Here is a 19,879-nt window from a genome sequence, read left to right on the forward strand (position 1 = left end):
GCTTGAAGACCGGTCTGGTGAACTGCAGCCTGAGCTGACCCAACGTGTAAGAAAATTATGAAGCTCGAGATGGACGGACTGGCCCCCCACCAGCTTCAGATATCCGGTAAAGTAGGTGAGAACTGGCGGCTGTTCAAACAGCAGTTTGAACTTTATGTTGTGGCCGTAAGCCTACAGGCCCAGCCTGATGAAAGGCAAAACGCGTTGCTGCTAACAGTGGCAGGACCACAAGTGCTCGAACTGTACAACTCATTTGTGTTTGATAATGAGGAGAATCACAAGACATTTGGTGAAGTTATGAAGCACTTCAATAAGCATTGTTCCCTTAAGAAGAATGAAACGTTTGAGCGCTATATTTTCCATATGCGTACCCAAAGACCTGGCGGATCATTTGACAGTTTTGTCACGGACTTGAGGCTGAAGGCCCAGTCATGCAACTTCAGTGACCTGAAGTCTTTGTTGGCCCGCGACCAAATTGTCTTTGGTTTACTTGATGATAAGCTTTGGGCAATATTATTGCAGGAGGAAGATTTGGTGCTGGAAAAGGCAGTGAAGATTTGCCAGGCGAGCGCGATAGCTGCATAAAGAATAGGCGCACCCTGCTCAAAACGTTTTGGCGGCAACATGGAAGAAGAAGCCAGTGCCATTAGTGTTGTGGCGCACGTCATGAAGAAACGTGGTCTCCGTGCGAGCGGCCATTTTAAGCGGCCAACAGGAGCCGCCGCCGCCATCTTGTGCCAAAAATGTGACACTCGGCATGCCCTACGGCAATATCTAACCTATGGAAAAGTTTGTTCCAGGTGTGGCCGTGTTGGCATTTGGCAAAACAATGCTTTGCACGTTCCACCATGGACCATGCACGAGTGGTGCTTTCAGTAGATGAGATAAACACGGAAGAACAGATTTTCATTGATCTCATCGCAGCGAGAAACCAAGACTCTGAGAAACAAAGATGAAGACAAAATCGTAACAAAGAATGAAGATACTAAGAACACTCCAAAAACCTTTACGTCCATTCATAATGCAAAGGTAATGCTGAATGATCCTTTAATTCATTGTGACTTTGACCCTAAAGCGACAGCCCACCATGAGTCGACATGCTTTGCAAAAGCTAAATGTGCAGTGGGACTTTGCTGATCGGCCAGGGTTGATGACAGACTTCAGAACAAGAACTCTGGAGACCTTTGATGATTGCGAACTACTGCTCTCAGTGTTAGGCATGAAGCACACCATACTCTTTCACATTGTAGACATGGATGTGGACTCAGTACTTGGGATAAAATCATATGAATCATGTGAATCCCGGATTCTAGGTGAGCGGCTAAATATCCTAGAAGATGGTTGGTCACTGTGGTATTATCAAAACTAGGCACTGCAAGAGTTAATGAAATGTCTAGAGTAGCCACTAGAGGGAGTAACAGATACAAGTATACAAGGCATTGATGCTAAGCTTTGTGGGTGAGAGTACATAGAACATAGAACAATACAGCGCAGTACAGGCCCTTCGGCCCATGATTTGGAGTCAGGAGTTAGCTTGAGACAGTCAGAAGTATTATTAGTGTAAGATAGGGCAGATCATAGTTTATACCAGTATTAAGAATAGTTGTAGATGAGTGTAGTTTATATGTTAACAATCAACTGTGTATTATTTAGAAGTACGTGCTGAATCTAAATTAGTAGTGTTAATAAATTTATACGTTTGTTTAAGTTCAAGCTATTTTGTGGTCTTTGTGAACACAACTCCAACCATCCTGAATTAAGCAACACAAAGAACATCACATGGTACAAGGAGTTTACTTCTGTAAGTAAGCATCAGTTAGATTAGTAAAGATTAGCATAAGAAGATTGAAGGAACAATCCAGAAGCTACAAAACCCAGAAAATCTACACCGAAGACTAATTGGAAGATTTCATAGAATTTACAGTGCAGAAGGAGGCCATTTGGCCCATCGAGTCTGCACCGGCTCTTGGAAAGAGTACCTTACCCTATCCCCATAACACAGCAACCCCACCCAACACTAAGTGCAATTTTGGACACTAAGGGCAATTTATCATGGCCAATCCACCTAACCTGCACATCTTTGGACTGTGGGAGGAAACCGGAGCACCCGGAGGAAACCTACGCACACGTGGGAGGATGTGCAGACTCCGCACAGACAGTGACCCAAGCTGGAATCGAACCTGGGACCCTGGAGCTGTGAAGCAATTGTGCTATCCACAATGCTACCGTGCTGCGGTAGCAAGATGGAAGGAACTGTAGCACAGTGGTTAGCACATTTGCTTCACAGCTCCAGGGTCCCAGTTTTGGGTCCCAGCTTGGTTCACTGTCTGTGTGGAGTCTGCACATTCTCCCTGTGTCTGCGTGGGTTTCCTCCGGATGCTCCGGTTTCCACCCACAGTCCAAAAATGTGCAGGTTAGGTGGATTGACCATGCTAAATTGCCCTTAGTGTCCAAAAGAAAAGGTTGGGTGGGATTACTGGGTTACGGGGAGAGAATGGAGGTGTGGGATTGGGTGGGGCGCTCTTTCCAAGAGCCGGTGCAGACTCGATGGGTTGAATGGCCTACTTCTGCACTGTAAATTCTATGAAGCCTGACCACTTCACGACAAATGGTAATTTGCCAAAACTGGACTTTAAACAGAGTTTGAAGGGCAACACGGTGGCGCAGTGGGTTAGCCCTGATGCCTCGCGGCGCCGAGGTCCCAGGTTCAATCCCGGCTCTGGGCCACTGTCCATGTGCAGTTTGCACATTCTCCCCGTGTTTGCGTGGGCTTCGCACCCACAACCTAAAAGATGTGCAGGCGAGGTAGATTGGCCACGCTAAATTACCCCTTAATTGGAAAAAAAATGAATTGGGTACTCTAAAATTTATTTAAAAAAACAGCAGTTTGAAGTTTTCCTTTCTGCCTCCACGCTATAAAGTGCCTCTGATCAAAGTAAGGTAGTACTCCTATTAAACTTGGCTGGACCGCAAGCATTAGAACTGTATAATTCATTTGAATTTACTGCAGATGAGGACAAAACATAACATGCTGCTATAAAAGTTTGATACACACTGTAAGCAGGTGAATGAGACCTATGAACTCGACATGCTCAGAAAAAGAGGGGAGTCGGTAGATTCTTTCATAACAGCTTTAAAACTAAGAGCGCAGTCATGTAATTTTGTCTCAGCATCAGATTCAATGCTGTGCGATTAAGTTGTTTTGGGGATAAATGATGAACGTTTGAGTGAAAAAATGCTAAGATGACCGAATTTACCACTAGAAGACGCAGTTAATTTGTGCAAAGCCAGTGAACAGGCATCGAGTGAAAATGCAGAGTTCGTGGCAAAAGAAAAGAAATCTGTAAACGTGCCTGACGCCATTCATGCTGTGTCGCAGCAAAGAAAACTGAGTACAATGGCCGACAGCAATTTTGAGAGTGATGTGACAAGCATGATGACATGCACACGCTGTGGACACGCCCACAGTAAAAAAATAGTCCGGCAAAAGGCATACTGTGTTCCAATTGTTGCAAGTTGAAGCACTTTGCAGCACAATGTCATTTCTCTGCAGCTTCTCCAGTAACCAAATTTAAAAAGTCCTACAATCACTTCAGAAGGATCCAAAGTGTTAAGAATGAAGAGAAAAAATCCAATATCTTGTCTAATAGAAAGGATTGTTCACCGTATATGCCTCAGGATACGTTCATGATAGAAGCAGTCACTCAGATTAATGTGCTGGATCGCAATGACAGACCAGTACAGGACATAGATAATTAAGGAGTGGACTGTATGTTTATAAATTAATGGCAAAGATATACCATTTAAAATTGATACAGGAGCACATGCAAATATTAAGCTTATAAGACACCACTGATAAAGAAATCTACTTGTCGGCTGACCGATTACAATGGTAACACATTAGTCACAAGAGGTTCCTGCCGTCTCATTGTTAGAAATGGGAACATCGAGATAACCGTCGAATTTGAGATAGATGATAAGTCATCGCTAATTGGGGTGGATGCTTGCAAACAATTGCAGCTAGTTGAAAGGGTTCACTCATCTAGTACTTTGCATGATCGACATGAAGAATCAATAATCTGTCGATAATCTATCCAAAGCTACCAATGATGCTGAAACATCAGGGGCGAAATTCTCCAGAAACGGCGCGATGTCGCCGACTGGCGCCCAAAACGGCGCAAATCAGACGGGCATCGCGCCGTCCCAAAGGTGCGGAATGCTCCGCATCTTTGGGGGCCGAGCCCCAACCCTGAGGGGCTAGGTCGGCGCCGGACGAATTTCCGCCCCGCCAGCTAGCGGAAAAGGCCTTTGGTGCCCTGCCAGCTGGCGCGGAAATGACATCTCCGGGCGGCGCATGCGCGGGAGCGTCAGCAGCCGCTGACAGCATTCCCACGCATGCGCAGTGGAGGGAATCTCTTCTGCCTCCGCCATGCTGGAGACCGTGGCGGAGGCGGAAGGGAAAGAGTGCCCCCACTGCACAGGCCCGCCCGCGGATCGGTGAGTCCCGATCGCAGGCCAGGCCGCCGTGGGGGCACCCCCCCCCGGGGCCAGATCACCCCCCGCCCCCCCCCCCGGAGCCCACCCGCGCTGCCTTGTCCCGCCGGTAAGATAGGTGGTTTAATTTACGCCGGCGGGACAGGCATTTTAGCGGCGGGACTTCGGCCCATCCGGGCTGGAGAATCGCACGGGGGGGGGGGGGCAACCGGCGCAGCGCGATTCCCGCCCCCGCCGAATCTCAGGTGCCGGAGACTTCGGCAACCGGTGGGGGCGGGATTCACGCCAGTCCCCGGCGATTCTCCGACCCGGCGGGGGGTCGGAGAATTTCGCCCCAGATACAGAGTTAGTCCAAATAGTGGAATCTCAATCCTCTCTCTTTACCTAAATACTATCAGAGTCTGATTGTAAACTACGCATTATCAAAGCCGAAACTGAAAAGGACTTGATGCACCAGAAAATGAAGACATACCTCAAAGAAGGATGGCCAACTGAATGTCGATCTGCCTGTCGAGATATAAGAGATGTGGCACTTGTGGCAGAACCTGCCTCAACGATTGGCTTTCACAACTATTAGCAATGGGGCATCAAACAAAGATGCCCCATCTATATAGATTGTTTGCTGCATGTTCATCATATCTTGTAGATGATGCGAACAACGATTGACGTTATAAACACTGACCCTGTAATTCCACACAATTATTGGCATTCCTGTGGCTCAAAATTGAGGAAACCAGATAACTGATCGTTAAGTCATGGCAGGTGTCCTTTTTGCCAGCTTTTAGTACCAACAATGATATGACTGAATTTCCCAAAATGCCTTGGCCCTTCCATATGATTTGTTTGCTGAATCCCTCTGCATCAGATTTGAAAGAGGATCAGATCCTCAAATTTCCTGGACGGGATTCTCTAATCCTGAGGCTAAGTGTTGACGCCGTCGGAAACGCCATTATGTTTCTCGACGGCGTCAACATGGCCTCAGGATCAGCAATTCTAGCCCCTACAGGGGGCCAGAACAGCACTGGAGTGACCCACGCCATTCCAGCTGCTGATCCTGGTGTCAACTGGGCGCCGCGGGAGCCACGCAAGCGTAGTGGCACCGGCGCCAACATGCACATGTGCAGTGGCTCCCTTCTCTGCGCCGGCCCCGTCGCAACATGGCGTAGAGCTAAAGGGGCCGGTGCGGAAGAATGGAGGCCCCCAGCCCGAGAGGCCGGCCCGCTGCTGGGTGGGCCCCGATCGTGGGCCAGGCCACAACAGAGGCCCACCCCCCCCCTCCCCGTGGCCGATCCCTCGCCACCCCCATACACAGGCCTCCCCCGGACCCTTCCACACCGAGGTTTCGCCGGTTGAGAGCAGGTTAGAATGGCGCCGGCTGGACTCGGGTTTCATGCGACGGCCGCTCGGCCCATCCCGGGCCGAGAATTGGCGGGGGGGGGCTGCGTAGAGCGGCCCCCGACCGGCACCGCGCCGACCACACCGGCTCTGCAGAGAATCGCGTCCCGGCGGCGTGGCGTGTTTAGCGCCGGTTGCGGGGATTTTCCGTCGCGGCCCCGGGCTGAGAGAATCCCGCCCCCTATATTTACATTTTCAATGCAATTAGTGTGTCAGCTGGAACAGGAAATATAAAGCACGGTTGTTGGTAGGATTATCTGAAACTGGTAAAAGTGAAGGGTCTTAAAACACGAAGACTACTGAAACTTTGAACAGAATTATAGCTGGGAATAATATTGAAATGATTTTTCTTAGCTCAGAGATTAGATAATTCTTCTGATTTTCTGAAGTATTGATGAGACTACCTGAATTTTTTTTCACCTTTCACTTATCCAATGGGAGAACTTCTCAGGATCATTCGCTTTTGGCATAGCTTTGTATGTTATTATCATTGGAACAGAAGTTGACCATTCAGCCACTCGAAACCTGCACCACAATTCAAAAAGAACATGGGGCGAAATTCTCCGGTATCGGCGCGATGTCCGCCGACTGGCGCCCAAAACGGCGCAAATCAGTCGGGCATCGCGCCACCCCAAAGGTGCGGAATGCTCCGGATCTTGGGGGGCCGAGCCCCAACCTTAAGGGGCTAGGCCCACGCCGGACGAATTTCCGCCCCGCCAGCTGGCGGAAAAGGCCTTTGGTGCCCCGCCAGCTGGCGCGGAAATGACATCTCCGGGCGGCGCATGCGCGGGAGCGTTAGCAGCCGCTGACGGCATTCCCGCGCATGCGCAGTGGAGGGAGTCGCTTCCGCCTCCGCCATGGTGGAGACCGTGGCGAAGGCGGAAGGAAAAGAGTGCCCCCACGGCACAGGCCCGCCCGCGGATCGGTGGGCCCCGATCGCGGGCCAGGCCACCGGGGGGGCCACCCCCCGGGGCCAGATCGCCCCGCGCGCCCCCCCCCCAGGACCCAGGAGCCCGCCCGCGCCATCTTGTCCCGCCGGTAAGGTAGGTGGTTTAATCTACGCCGGCGGGACAGGCATTCTAGCAGCGGGACTTCGGCCCATCTGGGCCGGAGAATCGCGGGGAGTGGCCCGCCAACCGGCGCAGTGCGATTCCCGCCCCCGCCGAATATCTGGTGCCGGAGAATTCGGCAACCGGCGGGGGCGGGATTCACGCCTGCCCCCGGCGATTCTCCGACCCGGCGGGGGGTCGGAGAATCTCGCCCATGGTTGATTCTTATATTAACTCAGTTCCAGCTGCCCACGTCCCTTTGATCGGACAGATGGGTGAGGAACTTAGAGTTGATGCTCAAGATCAGCAATGATTGTATTGAATGGTGAAACCAGTTTGATGGCCCAAAAGCTTCACTCTAATTTCTTGCGTGTATATCCTTGGTTAGCAAATATTTTATTGATATCAGATTTAAAATTCCACATTTTCACCAATGCTTGGTATAAAGTGTTTCTTGGCTACTACCTGGAATGGTCTGGCTCTGATTTTAAGGCTGTGTCCCCTTGACCGAATTCCTCTGCCAGTGAAAAAAGTTTCTTTGTACCTACTCGATAATTTCATTTTCAAAATCTTAAAATCTCAAGCTGCTTCACCTCTTATAAACCCAGTTTATGTAATCTCGCCTCATAATCTAAACCTTGGAGTCCTGGTAGCATTCTGATGAATCTATGCAGCACTTCTTCCATGGCCCATTTATCCTTTCCAAGGTGTAATGCCCAGAACTGTACACCGTGGTCTAGATATGGTCCAACTGGGGCTGAGCCTAGGTAGTATGGTCGTTCAAAGGGTTGGTGCAGATTCGATGGGCCGAATGGTCTCCTTCTGCATCGTAGGGATTCTCTAAGATTACAACAGTTAATACCCTCACCCCAAAGCAGGTTGATGGATCTTTATGTCCATTCGGAACCCTGGATATCCGTTATCCCTTCTCAGTTCCCAAATAACAGAGGTCAAGTCTGTGCTTTTTGGCAAAGTCCACTTGTACTTAATTTGTCAGTTGTGCCACTGGTAAACTTATTTTCAGTACAAAATTTAGAAAGTTTCCAACTAGCCCTGCAGCAAACTAGTCAGATTAATTGTCTTTTGCAAATGCAGTAGTTGAGTTTTCATTCAATTACAGATCGTAGTAATTCTTCAATCATAATACACAGGATAAAATAACTAAGTAATTTAAACAAAAGAACGATGGCGATTAGCAAAAGCAAGCAGTAAAGGAAAAAGATTTCAGAAATGTAGATGGGGTGATTCCGGGATGAGTTTTTCCATCCCGATAAGTGATTCTTAAGGAGATTATTATCTTAAGGTGTCGCCTTCTTTTTACTTCTTATTGGCTTTAACTAATTTATAATTTACTCAATTCGGCCAAAATGTCTGTCCATCAATTTAAGACATATATGGATTTAAATGTATTGGTGCAAATTTCCCATTCCATCGCTTGCCAATTTTCCAAATTATCCACACCTGCATCTAACATTAATTAGAAAAACACAGTTTTCGACTTCCGGTTGCGGCGATGTCCAGGTAAGCCGCACGTTTCGGCGGCTCCAGCTCGAACGGACCTTCGGGCTCTTTTAAGAGCCCCAGCGGGGAATTTTTTCAGGACGAAACCCGGTGTGGGGTGAGACAACAGGGAGGTCCCCCCCCAACGAAAGAGAAAAATATCGGCGGCGGCGACCAGATCGCGAAGAATCCTCGAAGATAGGGACAGGAGAAAAAAGGAGCAAGATGGCAGCGGAGAAAGCCCAGGCGACATGGGGGCCCGACCAAGACGAATTTTTAAGAAGGTGTGTGGAGCTGCTTAAGAAGGAGGTGCTGACCCCGATGCTACAGGCAATTGAGGGGCTTAAGGAGGCACAAAAGACCCAGGAGATGGAGCTCCGCGTGGTGGAGCAGAAGGTGACTGACAACGAAGACGAGATCCTGGGCCTGGCGGTCAAAACGCAGACGCACGAGGCGCTCCACAAAAAGTGCATTGAAAGGATTGAAGCCCTAGAAAACAGAGCACGGAGAAAGAACCTTCGGATCCTGGGTCTCCCCGAGGGAGTGGAAGGAGCGGACTGCGGGGCTTACGTGAGCACGATGCTAAGCTCGCTAATGGGAGCTGAGGCCCCCTCGGGCCCCTTGGAAGTGGAAGGGGCTCATCGGGTCCCTGCGAGGAGACCAAAGGCGGGAGAACCACCTAGGGCGATGATCGTGCGATTTCATCGCTTCAATGACAGAGAAGTGGTTCTGAGATGGGCCAAAAAGGTACGAAGTAGTAGATGGGAGAATGCGGTGGTACGGGTGTACCAGGATTGGAGTGCGGAGGTGGAGAGAAGGAGGGCGAGTTTTAATCGAGCCAAGGAGGTGCTACACAAGAAGAAGGTGAAGTTCGGGATGCTGCAGCCGGCGCGACTGTGGGTCACGTACCAGGAGAGACATCACTACTTCGAAACGGCGGAAGAAGCATGGACCTTTATTAAAAACGAGAAACTGGATCGGAACTGAGGGACTGATGTTAGAGGGGAAATGACACTGTATATAGGGATGTAAATTGGGAAGGGGGGGACACTAAGAAATGTGGGCGCCGGTGGGGGGAAAGAAGAGACATAGGCGGGGGATGGGGAATGGGAGTGGGGCGGTAGAGGGAGCTGCGCCACAAGGGGCGGGACAACTATAGAGAATACGGGGCTTACTGTCCTTGTTCCCGCGCCAGAAAGGTGATGGCGGGAAGATAGGCGCAAGGTAGATGGGAGTTCCCCACACGGGGGGGGGGGTCAAGGAGTGAGCGGGAGAAGCCGGGGTCAGTTGAAGTCAGCTGACTTTCGGAAGTAATATGGGGGGAGCAATCACGCTAGATGGGGATCTAGCGGGGGGGGGAGGATAACTGGGTTGCTGCTGCAGAAATCAAAGAGGAACTGGTTAAAGAAAGGGTGGTCGGGGCTGGAATGCGCCACCTGGGGAACGGGTGGGAGCGCGGAACCGGGACGTGGGACTGGCCTAGAGAGGGTGATGGCTAGTCGACACGGGAAGGGGGCAGGTAGCCCCCCCAGTGCGGCTGATCTCGTGGAACGTGAGAGGCCTAAATGGGCCGATTAAAAGGGCCCGAGTGTTCGCGCACTTGAAAGGACTGAGGGCAGACGTGGCTATGCTTCAGGAGACGCACCTGAAGGTGGCGGACCAAGTTAGGTTAAGGAAAGGATTGGTGGGACAGGTGTTCCACTCAGGGCTGGATGCAAAGAACAGAGGGGTGGCCATACTGGTGGGGAAACGGGTATCATTCGAAGCTAGGAGCATGGTAGCAGATAGCGGAGACAGATATGTGATGGTGAGTGGCAGACTGGAGGGAACGGAGGTCTTGTTGGTTAACGTATATGCCCCGAATTGGGATGATGCGGGATTCATGAAGCGGATGCTGGGACGTATCCCGGACCTGGAGGTAGGAAACCTGGTAATGGGGGGAGACTTCAACACCGTGTTGGACCCAGGGTTAGATAGATCTAGATCTAGGACTGGAAGAAGGCCGGCAGCGGCCAAGGTGCTTAGGGGGTTTATGGACCAAATGGGGGGAGTGGATCCATGGCGATTTGTTAGGCCGAAGGCCAAAGAGTTCTCCTTCTTCTCCCATGTTCACAAGGTGTATTCCCGGATAGATTTCTTTGTTTTGGGAAGGTCGCTGATCTCGAGGGTGGAAGAAACTGAGTATTCAGCCATAGCTGTCTCAGATCATGCCCCACATTGGGTGGACCTGGAACTAGGAGAGGAGAGGGAGCAGCGTGCACTCTGGCAATTAGATGTGGGATTGCTGGCGGATGAGGGAGTCTGTGGAAGGGTGCGGGGATGTATCGAGAGATACCTGGAGGCCAATGACGACGGGGAGGTCCGAGTGGGAGTAGTATGGGAAGCACAGTGGAGAGCTGATCTCCATCAGGGCCCACAAAGGGAAAATAGAGGCCAAGGAAAGGGAAAGATTACTGGGGGAGATTTTAAGGGTAGATAAAGAATACGCGGAGGCCCCGGAGGAAGGACTCTTCAGGGAGAGACGACGACTCCTGACGGAATTCGACCTTTTGACCACTAGGAGGGCGGAGGCGCAGTGGAGGAAGGCACAGGGGATGAGATATGAATATGGGGAAAAGGCTAGTCGCCTGTTGGCCCATCAGCTGCGAAAGAGGACAGCGGCGAGGGAGATAGGGGGAATTAGAGATGAAAAGGGAGCTATGGTGCGGAGAGCAGGGAAGATAAACGAGGTGTTTAAGACCTTTTACGAAAGACTTTATAGGTCCCAACCCCCGGAGGGAAAAGAGGAGATGCGGCAGTTTTTGGACCAATTAAGGTTCCCGAGGGTGGAGGAGCAGGAGGTGGAAGGCCTGGGGGCACCAATTGGGGTGGACGAGGTTACCAAGGGGCTGGGGAACATGCAGGCAGGGAAGGCCCCGGGACCAGATGGGTTCCCGGTGGAATTTTATAGAAAATATGTGGACTTGCTGGCCCCGCTGTTGGTGAGGACTTTTAACGAGGCCAGAGAAGGGGGGACCCTACCCCCGACAATGTCGGAGGCGACGATATCGCTAATTTTAAAGCGGGATAAAGATCCGCTGCAGTGCGGGTCCTAAAGGCCTATCTCACTGTTAAATGTGGACGCCAAGTTGCTAGCAAAGGTGCTGGCAACGAGGCTAGAGGATTGTGTCCCGGAGGTGGTGCACGAAGACCAGACAGGATTCGTAAAGGGGAGACAACTAAATGTCAACGTGCGACGGCTATTAGGGGGAGGCAGAGATAATGGCGGCAATGGATGCAGAGAAGGCATTTGATAGGGTGGAGTGGGAGTATCTATGGGAGGTGCTGAGGAGGTTCGGGTTCGGGGACGGGTTTGTTAGCTGGGTCAAACTCCTCTATGGGGCCCCAACGGCAAGTGTGGTCACGGGTCGGCAAAGGTCGGAGTATTTTCGACTATACAGGGGAACAAGACAGGGATGCCCGCTATCCCCATTACTGTTCGCGTTGGCAATTGAACCACTGGCCATAGCGCTGAGAGACTCCAGAAAATGGAGAGGGGTGATTAGAGGGGGAGAGGAACACCGAGTGTCACTCTACGCGGATGACCTTCTGCTGTATGTAGCGGACCCATTGGGGGGGATGACAGAGGTCATGCAGATATTGAGGGAGTTCGGAGATTTCTCGGGATATAGGCTTAACATGGGAAAGAGTGAACCTTTTGTGATACACCCTGGGGACCAGAGTAGATGGATAGATGGCCTACCGCTAAGGAGAGTGGAAAGAAACTTTCGATACCTGGGGATTCAGATAGCCAGGAGCTGGGGAACCTTACACAGACTTAATCTGACACGACTGGTGGAACAAATGGAAGAGGACTTCAAGAGGTGGGACATGCAGCCGCTGTCACTGGCGGGCAGAGTGCAGGCAATTAAGATGATGGTCCTCCCGAGGTTCCTATTTGTGTTCCAATGTCTCCCTATACTGATCACTAAGGCCTTTTTTAAAAAAATAGACAGGAGCATCATGAGCTTCGTGTGGGCAGGGAAGGTCCCGAGGGTAAGGAGGGGGTTCTTACAACGTAGTAGAGACAGAGGGGGACTGGCGCTGCCGAATTTGGGCGACTACTACTGGACCGCCAATGTGGCGATGATTCGTAAATGGATGATAGAGGGAGAGGGAGCGGCATGGAAAAGACTAGAGATGAAGTCCTGTAAAGGGACGAGTCTAGAAGCGCTGGTGACGGCGCCACTACCGCTCTCACCAAAAAAATTTACCATGAACCCAGTGGTGGCGGCAACATTAAGTATCTGGGGGCAATGGAGGCGACAGAGAAGTGTGTTGGGAGCCTTGGTGGGGTCCCCAATTAGGAACAACCATAGGTTTGCCCCACGGAGGCTGGATGGAGGATTCCAGAGCTGGCACCAGTTGGGAATCAGGAGAGTGGGAGATTTATTTATAGACGGGACGGTTGCGAGCTTGGGAGCACTGGAGGAAAAGTATAAGCTGCCCCGGGGAAATTTCTTTAGGTATATGCAGGTGAGGACGTTCACAAGACAACAGGTGAGGGAATTTCCGCTGCTCCCGACACGGGATCCAGGATAGAGTGCTTTCGGGGGGGTGGGTCGGGGAGGGCAAGGTGTCAGAGATATACCGGGAGATGAGAGAAGAGGGGGAGGAGCTGGTGGGCGAACTGAAAGGAAAATGGGAAGAAGAGCTCGGGGAGGAGATTGAGGAGGGTTTGTGGGCTGATGCCCTAAGCAGGGTAAATTCCTCTTCCTCGTGTGCCAGGCTTAGCCTGATCCAATTTAAGGTGCTGCATAGAGCACACATAACGGGAGCAAGGCTGAGCAGGTTGTTCGGAGTGGAGGACAAGTGTGGGAGGTGCGGCGGAAGCCCGGCAAACCACACACATATGTTTTGGTTGTGCCCGGCACTGGAGGGGTACTGGAGGGGAGTGACCTCGAAGGTGGTGAAGGTCCGGGTCAAACCAGGCTGGGGGTTAGCTTTATTTGGAGTCGCGGATGAGCCGGGAGTGCAGGAGGCGAAAGAGGCCGATGTCGTGGCCTTTGCGTCCCTAGTAGCCCGGCGTAGGATTTTACTCATGTGGAAGGAAGCGAAACCCCCCGCACTGGAGGCCTGGATAAACGATATGGCGGGGTTCATAAAACTGGAGCAGATAAAGTTTGCGCTGAGAGGATCGGCTCAAGGGTTCACCAGGCGGTGGCAACCGTTCCTCGACTACCTAGCGGAACGTTAGAGGGAAGATAGATGACCAGCAGCCGCAACCCAGGGGGGGGGGGGGGGGGGGGGGGGAAGGGGGAAGGGGGGGGGGGGGGGGAGAAGATGTTTGGGTTCTGGGAGGGGGAGGGGGATGGGGGGGAGTTTCACTTTATGTTATTTCGTTAGTTTACCATGTTAGTTAGTTACTCAATGTTAGATTGTAGTTATCATGTTACTTGTACTTTTAATTTCTCTTTTGTTTGATTTGTAAGGGGAAAAAATTGTGATTGAAAGACTTTAATAAAAAGAAAAAATGTTTTCGTTAAGACATTATCATCCTGTTTCTATGGCTGTTACCATAGAAACGGGACTACTTGTTCTTGGACAGCAACACCAGTTCTTACCATACAATGGGGCTTTTAGCTAGTTGGCATCACTAACCTTGCAACTTGCAATCAAGCAACTTGCAGATGTGAAATTAAAGTGTATGATCTGGATGAACCCTTAATGCATTCCCAGCTCTTGTTGCTTAACATGATTATAGTTAATTATTCTTAATGAGTTCTCATTTAACCATTTTACCTATATCATCTTCCCTTACTCTCATGGTTCTAGCTGACTTGAAAAGTCAATTTCTATCACAGGTGGAACCTCCAGCTTCAATGTCATCAAGGGGGTCCTACTTCCAGCCATGAGATCCATCTTCCTTCTTCAACAGTGGGTCAGTAATGACGGACACCGTTAAATTTTGGCATGTAGGCATGATGGTGGGACACACACCATCTAACCTGCCTCGCCATGGACGATGGCATAGAACATCCACATGCATAATTAATGATATTGGGCAGAACATTTGGCACGGTTACCCATTGACCTCCGCAGCGAGACCCGCTCCCCAACCCTGCCCTGGAACTTAGTCCCAGATGGGAGAATTCTGCCCTCTGTCTTCTACCACTGAACCAATCTCCTAGTCAGGTCAATAGTACTACCTTCAACTCCATGAGCTTTAATTTTAGCAAACAGTCACTTATATGGAACGGTATAAGTATCAAGCATCTTTTAGAATTCTGTGTAAACAATAGGGGAATGTCTGGATGTCTACTATTTTAATTACTTTAGAAAAAAATTATTAGGTTTAATTAGCAATGACCTACCCATTACAATTCCAATGCTGGCTCTTTTCAATCATCTTAGATTTCTTCAAGACATTCCATAATTATAGTTTCCAATGCCACAACAGATATTAGACTGACTGGTCTAAATGTTATGCTTTCTGCCCCCCATCTTTCTTAAATAATGAGAGTTACACTTGCAGTTTTTCAATCCATAGGACCAATTGCTGAATTGAGAGATCTGAGTGGTTGGCACTGTTACTTCACAGCGCCAGGGTCCCAGGTTTGATTCCCGCTTGGGTCACTGTCTGTGCGGAGTCAACACATTCTTCCCGTCTCTGCATGGGTTTCCTCCTGGTGCTCTGGTTTCCTCCCACAAATCCCAAAAGACATGCTTGTTCGGTGAATTGGACATTCTGAATTCTCCCACTGTGTACCTGAACAGGCGCCGGAGTGTGACGACTAGGGCTTTTCACAGTAACTTCATTACAGTGTTAATGTAAGCCTAGTTGTGACACTAATAAAGATTATTATTAAAGTATCCGCAATTTCGTAACCTATTTTGTTTTAAATGTTACTGTTAGTTTATTAACTGTGTCTGTCTCATTACTCTTTACTAAACCATACATGGCTTGCCCTCTTGTAAGTTCTAGAACACATTGCTCCTGAAACTAACCTTAAATGCCCGCAAGAAAGTCAATGGTCAGAATTCAATTCTTCCTATGAAGCTGAGCTCAGAAGCAGGTGGCCAGTTTAATTGTGCCCAGAAGCTAATTGTGGCCCTTAAGTTCAATTTAACCAGTGGTGCGTGGACCGTACCATATGGACAGCCCAACAGGATGTTGTCTGGCTAGGGGGTATCCCATGTCCAAGGGAGAGACCACCTCAGTGAACCTACCTTACCTGCCTTCACCCCAGGCTCTAACAACAATTCTGCAGCCTACTGTAGTATATGCAGTGACCACTGCTCCCAGTAACACTGCCAGTACTGGAAAGTTGATGGTCTCTGGTCAGCATCTCCTGAGTAGGAAATCTGCTTGACAATGATCCTGATCAGGTAAGTGCTTGTTTGGCACTAAATTGGGTCGGGAGGCAGATTGTCCGTGGTAGGGTTGCCATTGGCTCTCCAGTCAGTGGATGGGACCACTGCAAGGTCCACCACACTAAGAAAACAAAAAGGGACGGTCAATAGAGAATTAAAGGTGCTATATTTAAATGCGCGCAGTGTACGGAACAAGGTAGATGAGCTTGTGGCCCAGATTGTGACTGGCAGGTATGATGTGGTAGGCATCACAGAGACATGGGGTTCAGGACTGGCATTTAAACATCCAGGGATTCACAACCTATCGAAAAGACAGGGAGGTGGGCAGAGGGGGTGGGGTTGCCTTGTTAATTAGGAATGAAATTAAATCAATAGCACTAAATGACATAGGGTCAGATGATGTGGAGTCTGTGTGGGTAGAGTTGAGGAACCACAAAGGCAAAAAAACCATAATGGGAGTTATGTACAGGCCTCCTAACAGTGGCCAGGACCGGGGGCACAAAATGCACCACGAAATAGAAAGTGCATGTCAGAAAGGCAAGGTCACAGTGATCATGGGGGACTTCAATATGCAGGTGGACTGGGTAAATAATGCTGCCAGTGGACCCAAGGAAAGGGAATTCATTGAATGTTTACAGGAGGCCTTTTTGGAACAGCTTGTGATGGAGCCCACAAGGGAACAGGCCATTCTGGACTTAGTGTTATGTAATGAGCCAGACTTGATCAAAGATCTTAAAGTAAGGGAGCACTTAGGAGGCAGTGATCATAATATGGTAGAATTCAATCTCCAATTTGAAAGAAAGAAGGTAGAATCAGATGTAAAGGTGTTACAGTTAAATAAAGGTAACTACAGGGGCATGAGGGAGGAACTGACGAAAATCGACTGGGAGCAGAGCCTAGTGGGAAAGACAGTAGAACAGCAATGGCAGGAGATTCTGGGAGTAATTGAGGACACAGTACAGAGGTTCATCCCAAAGAAAAGAAAGGTTATCAGAGGGGGGATTAGGCAGCCATGGCTGACAAAGGAAGTTAGGGAATGCATCAAAGCAAAAGAGAAAGCCTATAATGTGGCAAAGAATAGTGGGAAGTCAGAAGATTGGGAAGGCTACAAAAACAAACAGAGGATAACAAAGAGAGAAATAAGTAAAGAGAGGATCAAATATGAAGGTAGGCTAGCCAGTAACATTAGGAATGATAGTAAAAGTTTCTTTAAATACATTAAAAACAAACGGGAGGCAAAAGTTGACATTGGGCCGCTCCAAAATGACGCTGGTAATTTTGTGATGGGAAACAAGGAAATAGCTGAGGAACTAAATAAGTACTTTGCGTCAGTCTTCACAGTAGAAGACATGAATAATATCCCAACAATTCTGGAGAGTCAGGGGGCAGAGTTGAATATGGTATCCATCACAAAGGAGAAAGTGCTAGAGAAACTAAGAGGTCTAAAAATTGGTAAATCTCCGGGCCCAGATGGACTATATCCTAGAGTTCTAAAGGAGATAGCTGAAGAAATAGTGGAGGCGTTAGTTATGATCTTTCAAAAGTCACTGGAGTCAGGGAAAGTCCCAGAGGATTGGAAAATCGCTGTTGTAACCCCCCTGTTCAAGAAGGGAACAAGGAAAAAGATGGAAAATTATAGGCCAATTAGCCTAACCTCGGTTGTTGGCAAGATTCTAGAATCCATTGTTAAGGATGAGATTTCTAAATTCTTGGAAGTGCAGGGTCAGATAAGGACAAGTCAGCATGGATTTAGTAAGGGGAGGTCGTGCCTGACAAACCTGTTTGAGTTCTTTGAAGAGATAACAAATAGGTTAGACCAAGGAGAGCCAATGGATGTTATCTATCTTGACTTCCAAAAGGCCTTTGATAAGGTGCCTCACGGGAGACTGCTGAGTAAAATAAGGGCCCATGGTATTCGAGGCAAGGTACTAACATGGATTGACGATTGGCTGTCAGGCAGAAGGCAGAGAGTTGGGATAAAAGGTTCTTTTTCGGAATGGCAACCGGTGACGAGTGGTGTCCCGCAGGGTTCAGTGTTGGGGCCACAGCTGTTCTCTTTATATATTAACGATCTAGATGACGGGACTGGGGGCATTCTGGATAAGTTTGCCGATGATACAAAGATAGGTGGAGGGGCAGGTAGTATGGAGGAGGTGGGGAGGCTGCAGAAAGATTTAGACAGTTTAGGAGAGTGGTCCAAGAAATGGCTGATGAAATTCAACGTGGGCAAGTGCAAGGTCTTGCACTTTGGAAAAAAGAATAGAGGCGTGGACTATTTTCTAAACGGTGACAAAATTCATAATGCTGAAGTGCAAAGGGACTTGGGAAACTTACAAGATAATCAATGGCTTAGATAGGGTGGATGTAGGGAAGTTGTTTCCATTAGCAGGGGAGACTAGGACCCGGGGGCACAGCCTTAGAATAAAAGGGAGCCACTTTAGAACAGAGATGAGGAGACATTTCTTCAGCCAGAGAGTGGTGGGTCTGTGGAATTCATTGCCACAGAGGGTGGTGGAGGCCAGGACGTTGAGTGTCTTTAAGACAGAAGTTGATAAATTCTTGATTTCTCGAGGAATTAAGGGCTATGGAGAGAGAGCGGGTAAATGGAGTTGAAATCAGCCATGATTGAATGGTGGAGTGGACTCGATGGGCCGAATGGCCTTACGTCCGCTCCTATGTCTTATGGTCTTATGGTCTAAATTCCACACACTATCTTTCTGACTTGAGCTACTCTGATTTTCCCTTGTCTATATTAAAATTAGAGTCTCTCAGTAAAAAACTTTGTTTTTGCCACAAACATCTCTATTCTCGAAACTAATGCATTCTGCTACTTCACTGCTGCTATCAGCTGCTATCAAGCAGCCTTTAGGTAACTTCCATTATAATTTTAAGTCCTCTTCTATTCCTCAATTCATAGAATTGCCACTGATCTTTCGTGATAATTCTGTAACAGTTTATTTAATGAAAAAGGCTACTAATTTACATAGAATTTACAGTGCAGAAGGAGGCCATTCGGCCCATCGAGTCTGCACCGGCTCTTGGAAAGAGCACCCCACCCAAGGTCAACATCTCCACCCTATCCCCATAACCCAGAAACCCCACCCAACACTAAGGGCAATTTTGGACACTAAGGGCAATTTATCATGGCCAATCCACCTAACCTGCACATCTTGGACTGGGAGGAAACCGGAGCACCCGGAGGAAACCCACGCACACACGGGGAGGATGTGCAGACTGCACAGACAGTGACCCAAGCTGGAATTGAACCTGGGACCCTGGAGCTGTGAAGCAATTGTGCTATCCACAAGGCTACCGTGCTGCCCTTAATATTCATGATCAACTTGCAGTTCTGTCTCAGTATTGGCTTCTGCTATTTCTTCAGACTATATTTCTGCCTCTAATTTGCTCAATTTATTTTTTCTACACTGCTTACTTGTTCTTAGAACTCTTAATTCAGCAAGAGACCCAGCCTTTCCTTCTGCCCTATTAAAGCAGGGTAGGATGGTGTGAGTAGGATTCATCCAAGATATTATCCTTTCCCATCCCTTAATTGACTATATCGGAAACATAATCCACTGAATATATTCGTGAACAAATTTGCTTTCGAAGTGACGACACCAAAGAGGTAATAGGGATACTGTGACAGCTACTGCATGAGGACCTGGTCATGTGAGTGATTTTAAAAAAAAAAGCTTTGCCTGATTTTGATACAATTCTTTGCATGGTAAAACCTCAACAGTCTCTAATTGTGTGAATAAAATATGAGTTCAATATTGCTGTTCAACATGAGGCTTCTCTTAGTTTTAATTTTTTTTAATTGTAAACTACAAATCACAGCACATTAGAAAGTCATCGCTGTCCCTGCATTGGTGAAATATGAGTTTATGCCACTGTTACTCTGAGCTCTTGATTTTAGCCATCCTATGTTGGGAAGGAGTTGAGTAGAAGCCAAGCCCTAGTCCACAAGGTAGGATGAAAATAGAGGAATAAGTAAACCAGCCTCGACTGCAATCAAGCATCGAGGGTGCAATTTTCCCAAAATTGCAGAGTGTTGGATCAGGCGAGAAAAGCCGTGTGAAACTCGCCGG

At 48.8% G+C, this 19,879-nt stretch overlaps 1 protein-coding gene across 3 annotated transcripts in view; it reads left to right on the plus strand.

Moving 5' to 3' along the window:
• kif25 (kinesin family member 25) overlaps positions 1 to 19,879 on the plus strand; it is a 331,410-nt gene that overhangs the window by 63,048 nt on the left and 248,483 nt on the right. The window lies entirely within an intron of this gene.

This window comes from Scyliorhinus torazame, chromosome 1, assembly GCF_047496885.1.
Source record: "Scyliorhinus torazame isolate Kashiwa2021f chromosome 1, sScyTor2.1, whole genome shotgun sequence".
NCBI classification, from domain to species: domain Eukaryota; kingdom Metazoa; phylum Chordata; class Chondrichthyes; order Carcharhiniformes; family Scyliorhinidae; genus Scyliorhinus; species Scyliorhinus torazame.